Here is a 13,839-nt window from a genome sequence, read left to right as displayed (position 1 = left end):
AAATAGTTAAACACACTCCACTTGGTAGAGCTGTAGCTGGGTATTCAGGTGGGAAAAAACATTTAAACATGAGATGGAAATCCAGATCTACAAAATTCTGAACCGTCAGGGTTCATGAGTAATGCAAGAAAGTGATATAAGAGTCTGGAAGACACACTGGTGCCTGAGAGCTGGCAAAGGGAGCAGTGGAGATTAATGTAGGACTAGAGGAAATCTCGTGAGTCCACGAGTAAAGTGACTTTTTCCCTGAGAGTCTGCCTGTGTTAGCAATGCTGTTGTATCTTGTTCTCTTTAGTGCTCCATCTACCCAGTCTTATTTCCTTACTTTATCTTACTGCTACTTTATCTTACTGCTACACACTTAAAAGGAAGAGCAGAATCAAGACTGCAAAGCTGTGCTGCTTGTGGACAGGAAGGAAAAAGAGTGTTCCCTCAGAGTGAGCCCCAAATTAACTGGATTCAGCTTGTTAATGGTGGAAGGTTGAAGACAAATGTGAAAGTCTTTGGACTTTCTTCACAGGAACTGCTCAAATCCTGACAGATCTATTTAAAAGCACCTGAATGTCAGTAGAGAAACGGTTACCAACTCATTCCTGGAGGGCAAAGCCAAGGCAGCAAGTGGAGACTTGGTGGTGTGACTAAGTGATTGAACTATTGTAGCATGTGAGTGACTATGCAGATAAAGCAACTAGAACTTGACCTCTGACCAGGGTATTTTATCACAACAGAGCTGACAAATTTACATTATCAGAAAAGTAGGTAAAGCATGGAAAGGGGCTGAGGAGCGAAAAAGGGTTTGAAAGTTTAAAAACCTGCATCCTTTTCAGGGTTGGAATTTTTTCAGCCTGTATTTAAGCAGCTGAGTTTGATTTGTCAAAACAGCCAAACTAAAGCAGTGTAGCTGGCCCAGTCCTGGTACCAGCTCAGCTGTCAGTGGGTGGATTCATCCTGATTTTCAGGCACCTGACATGCTTGAGCTGGGCTGAGACCTGTGCCCCTGCGACCAGCCAGCTACTTAGTCTAATTTTGCACACTGGCTCTGGAATGCCTGCCTTGGCAGGATGTGCTTAGACTGCAGGGTGCTTAGATTTGCTCTGCATTTGGTGACACAGTGACAGATGATTATACAGACATATATTTGTTACATATGTGCAAGAATGGGAAGGGATTGTGGCTGTTTGTGGGATTCTGAAAGGCGGGAAAAAGGAGGAAGAGGTGAGATAGGTCAGCAATGTATGGTTTGCATGTGGTAAAAACACAACAGTTGGCAGGAATTTTTCCTAAATTATAACTTTCTAATTTGCTCCTCATTTAAATTTCTCTGGAACAGATATATCTGTGGAAGTGACAGCAAAGCCCTCAAGTTTGAGAGGCAATAAAATTAGCCGATGTAAAGATGCAGAACATACTGTAGATTGTGTAGCTGCAATTCTCTGATAGAAAAAAATCTGTTCCCTTTTCCATTTACTGATTATGGATTTTAACATGCTATAGGTATTATCCAAATACTTTTTTTTTAAATTGCTTAATCCCAAATTAAAAGGGGTGGGGATAATTCACTGGTGTCATAAGGATAAATTGTCTTGGCAAACGTTGCCAGTCAGATTCTGATTAAACCTGCCCTTCAGGGCTCCTAATTCGAGATGAAATGCAAAATTAAGGCATGACAGAAATATTTCACAGTGGTTAACTGTCTGATTCTGAGCAGAATTTCCTTTCACTAAGTTTCTTTTTAACCCAAGTGACCTGCAAAAAGGCTTTGTGAAGTACATGGCATCAACAAGTGGCACTGAATACTGAAGAACCAGTTCAGCCTTTTTAATACAAATATGTGATTCCTAAAAGGAAAAACTGAACAACACTGGTGTGTGTGTGTCTGGCTTTCCCTTGGATGAACTGAAATTGATTGTGTCTTTTATGCTTTGAAATTGTGTTGGTCTTTCTCTAACTGGAGGCATTTCATTTCTTTACTGGGGAATTTGGGGATATCTCCTTGCTTTTTTGTGCACCTCTGAGCCATTTGTCACAACTGCTGTGTTTCAGCACAGTTGGGGTGTTTTAATGGCTTTAACCTGATTACCTGGCAGACAGTTTATTATTTTCTGCTGTTTTCCCCTACCTTCCCTTTCCCTTTCTGTGATTCTCCCTTCCTTTCTCCCTGAAATCTGCCCTTTCAGTAGTTGGTTTGCTTAGCACTGAGCCATTGACATCCCTTGTTCTCTGAATGTTTTTCTGTCAGGTTCTGGGTCTTCTTTTACTCTTGTTGTACAAGATTTTTCTGGTTGTATCCTCCAACACACAAAAAAAAGTGAAATAAATTTTGTTAATTAATGCCTAACTTCTTATAGTAATGAAGAGTTTATTAGGTTGCTTGTAATTATGCAATTTATTTCTTAGTGTGAAGAGATTTTTTTTTTGACTCAAAATTTAATCATATTTGAGAGATTTAACTAAGCTACTGTTTGTGATCTTCATTTGTACAAGTATGCATTGCTCTTTACTGGCAATACCTGAGAGGCTCTGCATTTTTCTTTTTTCTATTTATGTGACCTAATCTATAGTTGTGAAGTACAAAGTGTTTCTTGTCCCTTAAGGTGTGTTTGTGTAAATAGTTTTCAGTCAGTTATGAATTTCTCTACAGAATTTTGGGGATTTTTCCTAAAATTACAGGAAAAGCCTAGTGAAATTCTGGGCTCCCCAAATTCACTCCCTGTTTGAAGTGTAAGGTGCAGTCAGGGATCAAGCTGGCATTGGAATTCAGTTGATTGATGTGGCTTCTTATCCTCTCCTGAGTATTTCTCTCCCAGGTATTTGTATTGCAAATTTAGGGCTACTTTGAGAGAATCAGGAGTTCTGAGAACACTCCAAAAATTTAGCTTCCTACCAGAGAATTAAATTTTTGTATTTCTATAAATGGATTTGTGAATAAGACTCATTGTTTTTGTCTTACAGTAACTGAAAAAGAAAAAAAGTGTTTTTCAAATGAGGAATACTGGGAAATAGCTCCATGGGAGCCCATTTATCTGCTTCCTGTAATCAGGGGTTACATTACTGCACATAATGCTCATGTGCCTGAAGCAATGCCATATTACAGCAGCAAAAATAATAGCAATGTCATTTTAATAGTTATATGGAAGTATTTCCCATAACAGAGGAGTTATTCTTAACATAGCTGGGAATTTTTTTCTGTCTTCTGTGGCTCTCCAGGGCAGGGCCTTTGTGATGTTAATAGAGCTGGGTATTGTCTTCATGTTTTAAAGTTGCTCATAAGCATATACTTAAAATGCTGTCTTAATTGTATACTTGTTCTATCAGCCTTCTATCTATTTTCTATAGATGAAAAAGAAAAAGCACCACTATATATTTAATTGTAATAATTCTGTGGGTCTGACTGTTGTTTTGGGGTTTTTGGCTGTTACTGAAGCACCTGGTAGGAAGGAAACATTATTAGTGACAAATGAATAAGGTTGCTTTCTTCACCTGCAATAATATTTTCATGCTTCTCCAAGTGTTTCTTCATTTACATTTCTTTTCAAGGTGTTTTAAAGGTGTTCTGACTTTCTTATTTTTGGTATGGACCTTTGCTTTCAAATTAATTAAGTAGGAATAACTTGGCAACTTCAGTGAGAACAGAGACCTCTTGGGCTGGAGCCTGGGACCTTCCAGTCTCTACCAGTTCCATAGCATGAAGATCTTAGCTGACACTTGATGCTTTTAAGCAGCATCCCTTTATGCAAGGCATCGCTATTTGGAGTCTATTTTTACTTTCTGGATGAGACTTATTCAGTGATGAGCTTTCCCCTCGTGGGAGGAGCAATGCCATTGGGGCCTTTTGTGTCTCCAGCACTCGGAGTTTCCATTTCCAGCGTTGGTGGAGTGGGAGAGGAAGAGGGAGCCCAGTTCTACTGCACTCCTTTGTTCTGCCAAAAGATGGGGTAAATGATCTACTCAACTGACTGTGCTGCTAATTGATTTTCTAGGCAACGAGGAACTTTTCCACAAGGAAGGACGGTTTTCTGTTGCCTTCGAGTGTTAAAGCTTCCTACTTCTCATAATCCGTGCTAAATGTAATGAGGCAGTTCTTGTTAATGAATTGACCAAATTGCTTGGTAACAGATGGGTTGATGACAAATGGGTTAATTAGTAGTCTTATCAGTTTTTATTTCAATTATTTTGTCTGCTTATGTGTGAAAGGGTTATTTTAAAACAGTCCTTTCACCTTTTGCAGAAAAAAGAAGTATCTGCATTATTGGTCAAAGCAATCCCTTCTACAAATATAGGAATCCTCATCAAATCAAATCAAACTAAAAATAGTATTGGCTTGCTGCAATTAAAAGTGGAAAAGCTGGCATTTTCAGTGATGCAAGCTTATTTTAGACAGTTGCTATGGAACACTAAATTTTTTTGGCGAATAAACACGTGTGCTGTAAGCATAGCTGGATATCTATTGTCTTTTTCTGCAGATTTTCACTGTCCGTGCTGGAATTACCTGTTGGATTCTAGTGACTGAGCTTCTGCCATCAATTACACTGGCATGAAAGCAATAAGCTTTGGGGTTTTTTTCCTGTACCTTTGTCACTGTATTCACCTCACTCGGTGTCTATCTTTGTGCCAAAGGATTCTGTCTAATTGTTCCTCTCAGGTACGCACCGAGTGACTCGACACAATTACCAGCCCCTTGAGTTAGGGGCTGCCAATCTGAACCACTGAATAAGAAGTGCTGGGAAGACTAATCAGGATAGGTTGAGGGAGGCTGAAATCACAGGAGACAGACTGTGCAATTTAGATTCATCAGGTAAATGAACTACAGACGTGTATTGTGGGTAAAACTGGTCCCAGAGTGGCCTTTTTTGTGTGGTAGCACCATGGTGATTTTCCAAAAGTGCAGCATGGTGAGCTGCTGTTTTTACAGCAGCCTCTAGTGCATGTGTTGCATCTAATGTCTTGTGTCTTCCATTGCTTAGATTTTATTTTCCCCCAGCAACCTCATTTATTTGTAGAAATCTCACCTGTACAAGTGGTCTCGTTTGACTACTTACAGAAAATCCGTTTTTCAGTCTTGACTTTGTAGCTCTTCAGAGAATTAAAAGATGGAGTACTACTTTTAACTTTGAACATTTCCTGTAATGCAGATTTTTGCCTTTAAATGTCAGTAACTTGCAGCATTGGAACAGAACTGAAATGCCTGGTGGGTGGCATAAACGGGGCAGAGAGGTTAAATGACTTATTTGGATGTACTTGGGAAGTCTGTGTCAGAGTGCAGTCCAGAGTAGTGTTAGGATTTTGTATCTATTTCAGGTTACAGATGATTCTATTATCAACCTCCCAGCACGAAATCTTAGACATAATTCCTTGATTCCTTCATGTCCTACAAAAAAACCCACAAAAGTAAGCACTTAATAGATGATAATGTGGAATGCAGTGTGGGAAGGGGAAGGAATAACATCACCAAATTGGAAGGTCGTTTTGATGATTCAATGAATTTTGTATATTTTCGGCATTACAAACTCTGGCAGCTCTAACTGTGTCTTACAAGGCTTTGTTCAGCTTTCAAGTGCATTTATATAACTTTCACCCATTATTGTAAAAAAAGGGGAGATATTCCAGCTAGATCACAGGAAGAGTGCTCATACTGAGAGGATGAGGAGGAGAAAAGCTTTGATTTGACACATGGTGATGAGTTGTTACTGAAATGGAGCCCTTTGCAGTGCCATATTTGCATATTGCACTCTTCTCAAAATAAAAAGGACTCGGGCTTGCAGCAGTTCGTATTTGAAATACTCTGACTTTGTTGCCTATTCTATATAAGGCATAACTATCTGGAAGAACAAACTTAAATGTTAATGAATTCAACTGCTTTATCCTGTATGTATTCATTTTAGGAGAATTGGAAGGTGTGAGCTGAAGGGAAAAGGAGTTAAGGGAGGAAAAGAGATGCTTTGTGTGAACCAGTAACTTCTAAAAGTAGATTTTTCTCTTCAGGTCAAAGTACTGTTTCAGAGGCAGTCAATATGTATAACGCACAGGTCTGCTCCTCCACTGCTTAAAAAATATCAGTAAATAACCCAAAATCTGATACTGTTGAGGTGGGCAAGGTGAAGCAAATTTAAATTTACAGGACACAAAGCCAAACATTTGTGAACTGGAGCATGTTGTGAAGAATTGTTGCCAATCCCGTGGTGCTGTGAGGTTAGCCTGATGTTAACTCTAATTGCTGTTGCCTTGGGCATTTGGGATGTTGTGCTGCATGGGAAAGGTCTTCCAATGTGGAGATGACCAGTGAAATACCTGCAGCTTTAAGGTCCCAGTTACTGTAGGACTGTTGAAAATGTTCTTTTCCCCTGACATACCAAATGGGGGTTTAAACAGTTCCCATTTAAACAGTGGGAAGCAGATTTAGTACACTGAGGTAGACCAGAGTATGGGAAACCCTCTCTGAAATCCCATTGTTTCGCTTCTGCTCTGTGCTTGCTCTAGCTGTGCTGGGAGCTCTCTACAAGCTCTGTTACATCATTTTATCTCTGGTGGGATGCAGGGGTGCTGCTGAAGTGCTTGCTGTGGAAATGAGCACTGTGCAAGAAGCAAGTGGCCTGTGGTGTCTGCTTGTGTGGGCACAAGGACTTGATGTAAAAGTTATCCGTGGATGTATATGTGGTACAGACAAAATAGCAGTGGTCTCACTTCATTAGTTGTTTACACCACACACATAAAATGTTCATTTCTTCACATGCACTGGCACAAGGCACTGGGCAATTACAGGATTGTTGGTATAATTATCTTCCTTTCAAAGCATTTTAATGCCCTTAAGTAAATTGACTTGAGATACCGGATTAGTCTGCAGTCTGAGCACTCAGAAGTTAGTTAGACACTCCAGTTAAAGGCATTCTCTGACCTCTTCACAGAGGAAATTGCAAACAGCAAGTATGAGTCTCTTGGTTTTAGTTTCATTTCTGGATGTCCTCTTTGAGCTGCTGAGAACAGGCAGAGTCATGCTGCAGCTTTGGTTCTAGAGTGTCTTAAAGGGGATTGTTTCATCTCTCACTTAGCATAAATCTACACCTGAAAAGAAGCGCTTAGTGGTACAATCACACACACCTTGATTATATTTCATCAGTTTTATCTGATCTTGTGCCCATTGAAGTCACAAAACTCTCTTTGAATTAAAATGGATTTGAACTTTGAAATAAGTTCTGTCTAAAATCCTGTGTGTATATATAAATGTACCTTAGAGATTAAAAGTTATCCTGTTGGTGTGTTGCTTTTTAAAAGCAGTAATGCAATGCTGACAGTGCAGTTTAAATTGAGGTATGTGTTTGTGGCAAGGTTGAGTGAGCTCCCACATCTGTCTCTTAAACCTAAAATATTGACAGTAATGTAATCAAAGACGTTTTGTAGAAGGTTTCCTGAGGCTGTCTGTCAGAAACCTATTAAATCTGAAAAAGAAACAAAACCATACTCTGATAAGGCTGACTTAAATGATTCAGAAAAATCCAGATCTCCACTGAATCTCTCTCTTATTTTTGACATGAGGTTAGTACAGACTTTGTGAGATTTTCCATGTTTCTTTCCTTGTGCTTATTTTTTCAGCATTTAAAGAGGAGAATGTACTGGAAGACCTTAGAGCTTTTAATGGCTTTCCCCCTCCTCCTTCCCTTTCTCTGTGCTCTTTAAAACCATCCACTGGGGCTATTCATGCCAGGGCCTTTATTATATAAATCTTTAACTTTCCTGATGTAAAGACCCACTTCTCTTAATGAACTGACTTTTTAAACATATGGATTTTTTTTGAAAAAAATTCAAAAAGAGCAATCAGAAGTTTTTTAAAAAATATATTACCTTAACTCCTAGAGTGTGGAATATGTGTGTGCACTTAATGACGGGATTAGTGGCATTGATGGACATGTCTTCCAGTTAGCTGACCCATGAACCTTCATGTGCTACTTTTATTCTAGCCAGGGATACATTTTAACCTCCAAAGTGTCTGATATTCTCATTACAGAAAATTGTGCTATTCTTTTAAGTTTCTGTCAAATTTTTTTTAGGGAGAAGACTCCATTTGCAGGAGTGTCTGCAAATAAATGATAAATGTTTGTAAATAGTCCTCTATTTGCTCACTTGTGGCTTCTCATTTAAAAGATATTTCTAGCTGAATGCCACCTTACAGTTGGTTGCTCAAACTAATTGCAGGAAACGCTTTAGAAAAAAAATAAAATCCACTGGGGTTGGCTCCTACTTCATATGGCTCATGACTTGCTACTCATGACATCTCAGGCACACTAAAAGGAGCGTCCATTCTAGTCATAGGCGAAGTTCTCAGAGGTGCCTTGTGTTAACGTCTCAGGTTTGTGAAGGTAGGACTGGATGTTGACCTTTCCCAAATTATTAAAACTCTCCACTGTCCTTTGTGTTAAAATGAAAAGCTGGTTGACTGTTGTGTCCAGTTCTCTGACCATGAATACACCAACTCTGCTCCACCTTATTCCTACCCGTCTTGTGAATGCCTCAAGCTTGGGACTCCTTAGTCTTGTTTTCTTCTGTTCTCTGATCTGTCTTGAGAGCATCCCTTATCCCCCACAGGACAGGGAAGCTGAATTGGTAATGAATCACTGGTTTTCTTTTACGGGCAGTTATTTAGCTCAGGTGTTTAATGAGGGAGGAGAACTCAAGGAGTGTTCAGTGACCTTACCCTCACCCTGCCATGTGTTTCAGTGTTTGTGTCTCCAGCAGGCCCGGCATGGTAACACCCCAGTGGTGACACAACCATCCCAGTTTCCTGTGTGTGGTGTTTTTGGACAGTCTTCCTCCTGCAGGCGTTCCTGTGTCAGGAACATTCCACCTGTGTGACTGAAGAGGATTTTTGCTCCCTGGCCCATTACATTGTTTTCCTCCCTGTGCACGTGTGAAGGGATCCTCTCGTGTCCTATTTGTCCTGGACATGGCCCAAAGGGCTTTCAGAGCACCAGAGACACAGCTGGGGGAAGCAGTGGTGCTGCAGAATGTGAAAACACAGTCCTTGACCCAGCAGAGCTTACAGCACACTGAGGGGTGCCATGTAGACCCAAAGGATGGGACATGTTCAGCTGGGTGAGGTGAAATTAATGCTCGAGACAAAGCAGCAGGGCAGTGGTGGAAGCAGAAATAAATCACAAGTTGTCTGAGTCACAGGTTTTATTGCTCTGTGTCCTTGCCTTCAATGTAGGTAATTCAACTTGACCAACACAAAGCATCACATCCAGAAGAAGGAGCTTTTTCACCTGCTTGGGAAGTTATGTGGCTGCTATGCAGAGAGCGATGTTTGTTATTAAATACAGGAATAAAGTTATATTACTCATTCTGCCACTTTCGTTGCGAGTCAGTAAACAAATATTTGTTCTGTCGCCTTAGTTTCTCTAACTATCAAGTAGTGGCATTAGGACCAACTGGCTCTGCACACTTTTGTTTTGTAGGCAAATTATTATTATTTGATTTTTTGGAAATATAATAGAAATGATATATAAATGGCATAAACGAGATGTTATGAGTTTATAACAATATCTCCTATAGACTCCTGTGGTGTCAAAGCTGCTGGCACTATTTCTGTCTCTAGAGCTGAAGTAAGGCTGAGAACATGTTTGTTGCTTTAATGTTAACCCTGGAAAACTTGTCATCTAATAGTTCAACAGCAGTATTTTTCTATATATTAAAAAGCCAATAACTATAAATAAAACAAAGAATGTTCTTAGCACTTAGTAGGAGGAAAAATCTGATGTGGCAAATCACAAACCCCAGAGCTGATGGGCTATTTTCTCCCAAATTTGGATCTCTAATGGTTCTGGACTGAGATAAAGTTTCTTGCTCTTACCTTTATTGTTCTGTTTTCATTATAGTTAATATCTTAATCTGCTTTCCTAAAACTAGAGGAAACCATTACAGCTTCTATGTGCGCATTCTCTGGGTGAATTGATTCTCTGGGAGTTTGTGGCTGTGTGATTTAGGCTTGGGCAGGGTCTGCTGAGTAATTTTCTTCATACTCTTCTTGTGGTGCAGAGGATGAAAACAACATTATGTTATGAAGAATGTTGAAAACTCTGTCTTCTAGGCTGGTTTTCTGATTTTTTTGTAAACTGCTCAGAGTATCCTGTAAGGCTTCACTTGAGTTAAGTCCCTTGCAGAATGCAATTCCCACATGTGAAGTGAGCTGTAGTGTGCTTGTTTGGCCCAGTACAGCCCAATTCAGACTGTTCTCCAAACCCGGATCCTGTTTGCAGCAATGCTTGGGTGGGTGCCTAGGAAAATGCTTAAGAGCAGGAGAACCACATAATAACACTTCCCTCACTATTCCAGTGATCCACTTTATTTCTGAACCTTTGTAAATTTTATATCCTAAGGGAATGAGTTCTACAATGTAATTACATATTGCAATTTCATTTGACATCCTATAGCTCTTGTATTATGAGTTATTGAACACTTTTTTCCTATCTAAATTTCCCTGTCTTCTAATATCTTAAAAATCTTCATCATACTCTTATCTGCCTCTTTTCCAGATGCAGTACTGATATATTTAGTTTAGAGCATGCTTATTCCTTTGTTAATAATTCCTAATATTTGATTTTTTAAGTGCTAATGAAGTCTGAGTCGAGGTGTTTAGAAGTGTAGATTGTGACTTCAAAATCTCATTCCGAAGTAATAGTTTCCAATCACTCTGTGTATAAGGTAAGGATCATTTTTCTCTGCATGCACTACTTTGAATTTGTAAGTGCAGTTTTATCTGCTCTTCTATCAGTCACTCAGCACTGTCAAATCCTCCACAAATCTCTGCAGACAAGTTATATTTTTATTATTATAGATGCTTTCTCAGCATAAGCAGAACTTCTCATCTTGGTATTCACCCCTTTTGCAGATGATTTATGAATATGTTGAACAGTTTAGCCTTTAGCAGAAATCTCTGCTATGCATGTTCTCTGCATGATTGCTGCTTGAGCAGTGGGGCCACACTGGAGGCTTCCTGGGTTGGGTGGTGAATTTATTTTTGTATTTGATAGTGAATTTATTTTTGTTTCATTCAACTGTGAACATTTAACCAATTTAATGTGTAGATTTCTGTCCCTCACAGATTGCTCTAATGAGAAATTTCACCAAAATATGTGATCAGAAGACTTGTGGAAATCTAACAATGCTATATCAGGCAGATATATCTTCTCCACACGCCTGTTACTTTTTCCAAGAACTCTCATACCTCATGAGTCGTATTTTCTTCTAGAAATATTGTGTTGCCTCTTCCTCCATATGTTCTGTTTATGCATGTGTCCTTAAATTTTCCTTCACTTCAGGCGGTTCTCCTGCAGGATAAGCCTGCAGTTCTGGGCTGTATTCCTTTAAATTCTTTAAACCTGAGCGCTTTTAAAATTTGAAACTGCAATTTGCTACCTTCAGTTTCTCTGGCATCAAGAGCTGCTTACATCCAAGCTATTGTATTTATATTCCTTTAGTACTCAGGTGTTTGATTTCTGACACTACACTTCTATTTGCTTGCTTCTACACAAACAAAAGGAAGAGAAAATAACTCAGGTTTTATATTATTTTAATGTGAGCAGGATCAACACCACAAAAAAAAAAAAAAAAAGGTCCTGGGCTGTTGTGAGAGTACTGGGATAGAATTAATTGATGCATACAGCTAGTTGGAACAAAAAGGGAGAAGCCCAGTATTCTTACTGGCAAACGATTCCTTCCCACAAAAGGCATTTTTAAATTCAATAATCTGTATTGCCTCTGTGATCTAACAAGAATTGTAATAGGCTGAGTGAATCCAGTGTCCTGGCACAGGCAGTGGATTATTGGGCAGGTACAAGCTCTGCTCTGTGATAGTAATAAGATGTCATTAAGAGGGAGAAAGAAGGAATTGTTTTAAGTGGCTTGTATGGGATCAGATGGAGAGAGGCCAACTTCTCAGCTCTTTCTAGGACGTCGATGGATTGTGTGGATTTGTGGAGAGCTCGATCCAGCTGCTTAATACATGACTTCATTCTTGTTCTGCAGGCGTGTTGTCACGGTGCATGGCAGAACAGTTCAGTTGTGTGGAGTAGTTTTGGTCCATGCTGATTTCCTCAGTGTCATGTTTGTTTGTGACACCTTATTTCTGATGAAATTTCTTACCTGTCTGTGTCAATGTACTGTAACAGGAAAGTTTTTCCACACCAAGCAGATATGTAGAGTGGAGTTAATTGTTTGCTGTGTCTGCAGCTACCTGTGCCAGTAGAGAATTGGATTTGATAGAAGAAAAAAATGAATGCTTTCCAAAGTCAATCCATAATAATTTTGGCCTCATTTTCCTTTACATTGGTGTGGAGGCCCCTGAGCCTGTCAGGGAAACTTCTAAGCTGATGCCTTGAAAAAATCTACCATAGGCTTCAGGAAAGCCTCATAGCCGAGGGTGAGCAAAAAGGCTTCCCCCAAGGTGCTCTACAACATTATTTTAATTTACCTCAGTTCTGCTCTTCCCATTGGCCACCAGTGTTGTTCATGTACGTCCCCAATTCAAGAAGGTTTTTCCTCTCCCTGTTTCCCCATTGGCTGATAGTATGGCTGATGGTCTGCCCATATGTCCCCTTGTCTTGGTTTGGAAAGACAAGTGTCTGCCAGGGAAAAGCCGCAGCTCCCCTTGGAATGGAGAATGTAAACTCCCTCCCTCCAAATTATTATAATTTTGAAATTAAGGGACTCTCAGGCAAAGATATGGGAATAGGAATAACAGTTCTTTACTAGGAATATTAAAAATAAAAATGTAGCAGTACAAAAAAAGCAAACAAACGAAAAAGGAAACACTGACAGAGTCAGAATACAGCCTGACACCCCGCTGGTCAGGGTGTTGGTAGCAGTGCAATTCAGTCGTCCTGCAGTGACAGATGTGGTTCTGCTGGAGCAGAGATGATCCTGTAGAAGGGGTCAGTGGTGGTGAGACGGGTCTGCTCTTCCTCTGGGAATCCAGTGCAGACAGGCTGTGCTGGTGTTCTGAATCTCAGGTTTTATCCAGGTGGGAATGCTGGGCTCCTCCCCCTGGGTGGAGCATCTCCCACTGGGATGATGTCATTGTGTCAGCCCTGCAGTGAGCCTCGATGGCCCCTGAACAGCAGATTCCCCCCGTAGGGAGGATGGGTCACAGGACACGGCCCCAGCTGGTTTAACAGCTGCCCATTAACGGAAGACACACCCCCCTCCCCACAGAGTTATGAGGAATGGGCCATGGAAGAGACAAAGAAAACACCTCCCCGGCCGCTTTCGACAGATGGCAACAGAATCCACACTGCTGGTTACATCTTGCACTGCAACCCAAGACACAGAATTTCCACCATCCCACCACGCCACTACACATTGGTAACTACTGTAGTTTTTCTCCTGTTCACAACAGTGGCAATGAGCAAAAATTAGGCCTTCCTTTATATATCTGTTCTCATTAAAAAACTGCATCCATTACTCTTTTTATTTATTCTGTTTGTGCTGCAGACAGAGTAAATACTTGTGGTAAGCTATCGGAAGTCTAGATTCCAGTCACAAAGATGGAAAGAGTGTTGTGCAATGTGAGATACGGGCAATTGGTTCACATAATTTGGTGTATGAGTGGCTATTTTAGAGACAGATTTTGTATGTTTCTATTTGAGCTCTCTCTCAAAATACATGGTATATATGCACTTTATAGCAACAGAGTATTCTGGTAATATTTTGTCTATAACATACACCAGGGAGTCAAAAATACCTGTATTTGTTTGAAAAGAAGCTGGATATTTTTGAACACAGTTGAATTGGATTTTTTTTTTAAGCTTGGAAATGTTCTGAGTTCTTTTAAGACCTGTTTCTTTTTGCCTT

Source organism: Chamaea fasciata, unplaced genomic scaffold (assembly GCF_029207755.1).
Source record: "Chamaea fasciata isolate MVZ Bird 193981 ecotype frontalis unplaced genomic scaffold, bChaFas1.0.hap1 SCAF_13, whole genome shotgun sequence".
Lineage (NCBI taxonomy): Eukaryota > Metazoa > Chordata > Aves > Passeriformes > Sylviidae > Chamaea > Chamaea fasciata.
Note: the sequence above shows the minus strand (reverse complement) of the source record.